Raw genomic sequence first — 8160 nt, forward strand, 5'->3', positions numbered from 1 at the left:
GTTGGCTTTCACTGTGCGTATTTAGTTGTAGCTAGAAAAAGTCTTGCCAGAACCAGATATATTTTTTTTATTTTAACATTTTTTTGTATTTTCTTTGTTGCTCTTGAATAACCCATACAACAGTTTACTAACAGGCATCTAATAATGTGTGTGTGTGTGTGTGTCTGTCTGTGTGTATGCTTGTTTGTGTTTCCTAATATTAATGTATTTCTGAGATGTTGAAGAACTGGATTTTTTAAAAATAATTCCAGATCGTTGTAGGATGTAGATCACCTGATGTGATGCTTGAGATGTTTATATTTTTGCTCTTCCTCCTTGTGAATACATCCTTTATAGTCCACATGGGAACTCTCCATCAGTATGGGAGTTCTAAAGATCATGGCTATAATGCAAGGAATCTTGATTTTTAAAAGATTGTTTTGAATTATTTTTAAAATTGTGTAAATTAAGTGTGATGTATATACATGTATATTAATATAAAGTGTCACTGTATAAAACTAAATGTGTAGCTATCCCTTTTTTGTAATTCTTTTGAAATTCACGAATTAGATTCTGGAGCAAAAGTGATTCAAAATGTAGTGGAACATGTACAGATGGTATCATTCTAATGAATGTTTTCAGGTGCAGGAAGTCCCTAATTGATATAGTTTAAAATCCCAGCTCTCATGCTCACAGTTCACTGATTAATGTCACAAATGTCCCTGATATACTGGACACGGGTCTAACACAGCTGGGCCTGGGAAGCAGGTAAACCTGGACTGGCTTTGAATGGCGCTTGTGAAATATTACTGTAGGGTTTTGGATGTTGCACAGAAAGGAACAGTGATATCAAAATATCTTTTCAATAGACATATATTTTTCACATTTTTTCCAATTAATCCTCCCTTCCCACCTTCTGCTGTCCGTCAATACTATGTTTAAAAAACGGTGAAAAAAATCCAATGCCTTTTTAATCAATGTCACTCAGTGGAAGCACTCCCACCCCACTGTCATGCTGATAAGGATCAAGAAACCAGAGAAGGGCAACAGCCTTGCAATTTTTTCATCCACTGCATGACTCTCTCTGAAGGTTATAGTTAACCTTTTGTTGCCTTCTTCTTTTCTCAATTTTCTTCCAGTTTATAAAGCTGGTCAGGTGAATCAGTCTGAAATGTGTTGTGCATGGTGCTTCACCAGGTCTCTTGGATACCTTTCAAGGTGTCTTAAAATGGTTATTGACACATTATATCCCCTTTTTACTTACTTATTCATCTACACTATATGGACAAAAGTATTCGGACGCCTGACCATTACATTGTAATGACATTTTATTCAAATACATATACTTTGGTCCCCCTTTTGCAGCTATAACAGCTTCTACTCTTCTTGGAAGGCTTTCCACAAGATTTTGGAGTGTTTCTGTGGGAATTTGTGCCCATTCATTCTGTAGAGCATTTATGAGGTCAGGCACTGATGTTGGACGAGAAGGCCTGGCTCGCAATCTCTGCTCCAGTTCATCCCAAAGGTGCTGGATGGAGTTGAGGTCAGGGCTCTGTGCGGGCCAGTCAAGTTCTTCCACACCTAACTCATCAAACCATGTCTTTATAGTCCTTGCTTTGTGCACTGGGGCACAGTCATGTTGGAATAGAAAAGGGCCTTCCCCAAACTGTTGCCACAAAGTTGGAAGCATAGCATTGTCCAAAATGTCTTGGTATGCTGGAGCATTAAGATTGCCCTTCACTGGAGATAAGGGGCCTAGCCCAAACCCTGAAAAACAGGTGTGGCCAAATACTTTTGTCCATATAGTGTATTTTGTGACCAGAGAGGTGATAATCAGGTTGTCATTCCAGTAATTGAAAGGAGGCCTCAAAAGAATCCAAAAAATGTACTCAGTTCCACTGATGTCTCTGATCTTATGGTGTCTCCTATATGTATCTGTCCTTCATGAGACACCATTTTAAGATCAGAGGCATCAGTGGAACAAAGAATATAATTTTTATAATGCAATATGATATACAATTGCCTTGAGTTTTTATAGCTCTGTTTGCATGTTACAAATTATTAATTATTATTACTATAATAAATTAGATGATGTGTGAATGTAATGAATAATCTGTGATGATCTGCTTTCTAAATCATGCATATGCAAGTCACACAGACATGGAAGTAAGTGCATTCGCTCCAATATATTGAGTTCCAGTTGATACAGTTAATGGACAATGGTTTACATTGCCTCCCTGCCTGTTTGTCTTGGACTGTAATTATCCCAATATTGTAATTCCCCAACAGGAGTCATGAAGACTTCCAAGCTGAGAGAGGTAATCTCCGCCTGAATCCCCTTGTTGTCCGTTCGCCTTGTTGTGTTTGTGAGTGTGCGAAAACACATCTGCAGGGGATATTCAGTCCTGCGAGTGTGAGAGCGCATAGCGATTGGCTTACATTTTCAACACCGATGCAGGATGCGGAGCACGTCCGCCAGGTGTCAATCACAATCGCAGAACGCGGCGCATCTGAATAATTCAAAAAGAATCACAGTGTTAATTATTCTCATGATTATTCAGACGCTCTTTGCTTTGGGGAGATTTGTTTCAAAGATGGATGTGTGTTCTTCTGGAAGATTGCTTTTTTGTCTCAGGGTGCCAAGGAGAAGGCGATGTGTTTGTGCGTTGCGAAAGGGGAGGTGTTTGTTTTTGTGTTCCTGGTGGGGGTGAGTGTGTTTGTCTTCCCTGTGGAGGGGTGAGTGTTCGCATGTTCTTGGTGGAGGTGGGATGTTGCTTATGGGGGGTGCTGATGCTATTGGTGTGTGCGAGGGAAGTGGAGGTTGACTTCTCATGGTACGCTCATATACATGTGGTGACAGCTGTGCTTGAAGCAGAGATAATAAGTGCACAAATCCCAATCAATCAAAAGGAGGGGGTAAATAATCTGTACAATTAGCATGTGCTAGGTGCTTCTCATTGCACGAGGGACACATGAATAACAAGCAATGCTCCTCCCTGCATTTGTTGGTGGTCTGTGCATACTGAAGCACGTGGTTGTCACCAGGTTTGTGTAAGCCCAGTTGAGTGAGTGAGAGACCACATCCTCAGTGGAGGGTGATATGACGGTATGCAGAGGAATGACAGCCCAACCCCCAAGATGTCAAGATGGAATCTCTCTCTCATTCCAGATATGAGTTGGCTCTGTCAAGCTAACTGACATGTAATCAGATCAGTTAACCAGGAAATAGAATGGCATCGTTCTTTTATTCTTCAGCAGCTAAAATGAAACCATTGGACCTTGGCCATTATCCACATCTTCTTGAACCCATAAAGATGAAGGGAAGGTACAAAGCAGTTAAAAAATCCACCTCTCTCTCTCCTTCTGTCTGTGGGGCTTTCATTCAATCAATCAAGTTGAATTTGCCAGTAATACATTGTCCTTCACAGAAAATCAGTGCAGAGAACTCTGTTGCACGCAACATAGAGGAATCAACTTTTGTTAAATTCCAAATCTGTTATGTTGTGTTGCAAACTAAATCAATGACACAGGATGTGGGCATACAAAGGTAACTCACTGGGAGGAGGTGGCTATTTTTACATTGTTTGGAGCATTTTCTATTAGCTGTCAACGGTGGTTCTATTATCTGTGATTTCATATTTTAGTTAAGATAAAGGTGTACTCTCAGCTTGGAAGTCTTCATGAAGTCCAATCTGTTGCACACTGTGTAATGAGCTGCATGAAGATGGTAGGTTTTCTGTGCCTCGTCTAACATGGCAGCTTAATTTGTTGCAAAGTATCTCCTTATACATGTAGTGTAATTCAGATAAAAGCTAATATGCATGCACTGAAATGCAGTATAACCAAAAATGAACATCTGCACTTATTTTCATTTGCAGAGGCATTCAGTATGCAAATACAGTTTCATCCTGTTGGTTCCAGAGATTTCTAATCCTGTGTGTATTTAATAAATGGTTGGGAGGCCTCATGTTCCATTCCTGCTAAATGTCCCATGCCAAGCCTGTATCATTTAATGACATTGCCAGAAACAAAACCACTACTGGATAATGGATTATAAAAACATCAGTATCTCTCCAGTCCATTTTTTTTCTGTGTGTATGACTTCCTATGTTTTACAGTCCTACTTTTTGCTGTTCATAAACATCGACTGATGTGGAAAAAAACCTTTAAAGCTGTGAAATGTTTCTTAGTCTGAGGTAAAGAGGGATTTTATTCTTGTGTACAGTGGAAGTATGTGTGTTGACATGATTTCCCCCTGAGCACTAAAAAGCTTCACAGCAAGAGCTGTAATCCCTCATGCTTAAAGGAAACTGAGGGAAAAGACAGAGAGGAGAAGAAAAGGTGCTTTTTTAAATGACAGGACACAAATTGGTAGCTCAAAGCACTTGAATTTTCACTTAGCCAGTACTTGTCTTTCATCCCAATTGGAGTTAGTAATGCATGCACGCAGAGTTTCTGAGCTGCTCTGGGGACGGAATGTATGAATAATTATATCACTGCAAGCAAGCAAAGGCACCTTGCGAGTGCATCTAATTCCTTCCTGAGGAACATTGACTTGTCACTTAAGACTTGGTCCTTTTGTTTCAAGACAGTTTATTTCCTCTTGCCACCCCATTCTTTCTCTTCTTCCTACAGGTCAAAATCCATTGCTGTGTAATTTGCATCGCATGGGAAGGCGGCAGTTGCCAGGCTTGTAAATGGAATCTCTTTTTCTCTCTTCCTGCGTGTCACAGCAAGACTGATGGGGACACCTGGCAGAGTAGGTTATAACCTACATCGCACACCAGCTTGGAGGGCATGATGAATCATTTATGGTTGTTAATCACAGGGCGTGGCATGAAATGACATGTCTGATCTGTTTTAGAACTACTGTAGCTCTTGAGGATTTTTTTTTCCAGCGTTTGACTCTATTGTCTACTTAGTATGCTGCTTCAGAAAAGGGAACAGAAATGGCCACAAGGTTTCACGCTAGTTTATGCAGCTCTAAACTCAGCTGGAAAGGAGTGGGATGTAAGACAGGCATTATTTCTTATTATAGCTTTGGCTAAGAGCGTCTGCTACATGAATGAAATGTAATGCAATGTATTTCATTCTTTGTCTATTAGTAGTGCTAATATGTTTGTCTCCTCTTTGTATTTTCTCTCTTGTCCTCTTTCTTTCCTTTGCTTACCTCCTTTGTTGGAACTGGTTCTAGTAATTAAGAAACCCTCTTTACTGAAAAAGAGGAGAATTGAGATGCCATTTTTTGTGCAGATGTTACCAATATTAACTGAATGCCCACCACCACATCCACACTCAGCCTTTGCACAGATGTATTCATCTGGAATGTATTCATTTGAATGCATTGTGCTGAGTCTCCCCTTTGATTCTTGACAGTCTCCGTGCTTGCCAACCAGCAACTCGCCTTAAACAACATTACTCATTTAATTTCCTCTCCCCGTTGGACAAAACGAAATGTAAAAAAATGATGGAGGAAAACCGCCTGGAACCTAAATGAGGTAGCCAGTTTGGTTCCAGCTCTAAAGTAAAAAAATAGATACCCATTTCTTTGTTTTCTCTACTCACAGAGTTAGGGTGAGGCTACAGGCGCATGTCACATCTCTCTGTTCTCTGAAATATTAATGCAGCCTCCATGCTGTCTGCGATATTGCCTATTCTTCACTGACTTAGGGGCCTGTCTGGTGTATTACGCCATGTGTATCAATTCAGCGATTGGAAAATGGGTATAACGGCCTGCTGTGACTTTGGCTCGACACACACTGGTGCACTTTTCCATAAAGCAGAGATGAACCTGCGGTTTCCTGACAGGAGGAAACAAATGCACATGTTCCACGCTTCCATTGTGTGACAAGTCTCTCCTCCCTGTCTGACATCTGCAGACACCGTGAAGGCATGAATGCAGCTAATGTCCCTGATGAAGAAGAAATTTAGGTTTCATACGGAATCAAATATATAAGGAGGATGTTTCATAACATATATCAAAACGTGGCATACAGAATGGTTTATTCCACTTTAATGTATGTACTGCGCTACTATGCATGGACTGTTGAATGTAATGGAAAATTACATTTTTAAAAGATGGACTACAGTATTACATGGTATTGCATGTACAGTACAAAAGTAGCAGTATTTGATGTTTTTCTAAATGTGGAGAGAGGCTGTATGAGACAGTGTGAGAAAGTGTGTGTGTTTGTGTTTGTGTATGTGTGCTAGAGAGAGGATTAGTTTGTGTGTTTCTCCTGCTGCAGTGAGACTTGCAGCAGTGAGAAATGATTCACAGCGCATTGCAGCATTACACGAATTCCATTGGGACGCCCCTCCTTCCCTAATTGCATATAAATATGTGGGTTTAATAAAACAGAGAAGATTAGACACTAATGATGATTTATTGTCAGGCTGGAGGACGCCATGCGTTTCCGAGCTCTGGGGGGAATTGAGAAACAAGACAAGAGTCAAGCCGCCGCAAATCGAGGAGAAACTATTCAAGAGACGTCTCCAAAACTGCAACACGTATTTTTCGAAGGGTCAGTTTACAGGGAAATCAAGCTTTGGGAAAAAGACAACTTGGACTCGTGCGTTGGTGTTGAACAACTTTGGCAGCCTGTACAGAGATCTGACCTTATGATGAGGATCAGCAATTGTGAAGGAGAACAGTCAGGTGTGGTAGCAGAATCTTCTTTATTGAGTCTCAATATTTTATCTGAAATGAGGCTGAAAGAAGACCTATTAGGCTACCCTCTGTGATCCCCTTCTGCTGTTGTTGTTATTGTTTAGTATTTATTCCGTCATCAAACTTAAATAGTCTCACCTTGGTTATTTAAAAAATCATTTTCATGGTCATTATTAATCATTATTTTTAACACCTTTGCTGTGTATAAATCACAGCAGATCACCCTGGTGCATGCTGGGATGGTGGAACCACAGCTGGCCAGAATACCAAAGAATGGGAAAGTGAAGAAAACTAGGGGAGTGGAGGGAAAAGCCATAACAACTGATCTAACAGTGCAGCTGTGAGTAGAAGGAACCACCGCCTCAGTCCCATTGCATGGTTAGATGTGGGGTAATCTGTTTGAGTGATCGATGGCCCTGACCTGCTTGAAGGGGGTGATTCGGAGTTCACCTGAGCAATGGCCCATTCTGTTCCACAAGGACATCTTCATCTGGCTGGTCTTCATTCAGGTGGCTGCTTAGCTGTATCTGTCTCCTCATAGACTTTGGCAATGAGGAGACACTTGAACAATTGTTAGCTGTGGGCAGGCTGCAATTTGACAGACAGTCCACGCAGAATGGGTCATCAGAATACACTGACACAAAGGTTAGGACAAATGGGCTTTACAAAGAGGAAAGATATCAAACAAGCATTACAACTGATGCTCTTATGCCTGCGGTGGTGTGGGTGTCAGGACCTGCACAGCACTAAAATTAAATTACACTAACCATTTTTCCCCACTTAAAAATCATTCTTTTGCTGTTAGATTCATATAAAGGAAAGTAGACACACATTGATGATATCCTTTACCAGGATGATCATGGGTCAAAATGAAGAGGAGATTCAAAGCAAAGAAATGGTGAGGTGAAAGATGGAAAGGCTCATTGGTCTCCCTTTTGCACCTGGGCTTAGTTCAGTGGCCCAAAGGGACTCTCCTGTGCGGCATTTAGTCTCGGCCACCTGTTTGACAAGAATCAGCATTGTGGGGTGGGAGTTTACATGCTGCCATTCTCATGGGAGCAAAGTAATTGTCTAATTACACAAAGAGCAAAGACAGAAAAACAGAGAGCAGGATGTCTCTGAACACCTCATTAAAATGGTAGGTTCTTCAGCTTCCACTGATTGATTCTCCAGTTTATAAATATTGTTGAAGATGTACAGTACAGCAGAGTATCAGTGGAAACGGTTAAAATAAACACCTTCTGAAAGGTCAGTGGCAATCAAAAATATTTTGAGTGGCATTTACTTGGGAGCAGACCTGCTGAAGGTCTACACTGTCAACCTTGTTGTGTGTGTGTGTGTGTTTGTGTGCACACGCACACAGGGACATTATGAACGTATGTGACCCACACATACAGGCCATCAACAAGCATTGTGTTTGTAAAAGTAATACTTTTTTAAAATTTTACATGTTTACAAGATTGGATTGCTTGAGGAAATTGAGGAACTGTCTGATAGACTGATAGAAGGAG

The sequence above is a fragment of the Megalops cyprinoides genome, chromosome 3 (genome assembly GCF_013368585.1).
Source record: "Megalops cyprinoides isolate fMegCyp1 chromosome 3, fMegCyp1.pri, whole genome shotgun sequence".
In the NCBI taxonomy this organism is placed as follows: Eukaryota; Metazoa; Chordata; class Actinopteri; order Elopiformes; family Megalopidae; genus Megalops; species Megalops cyprinoides.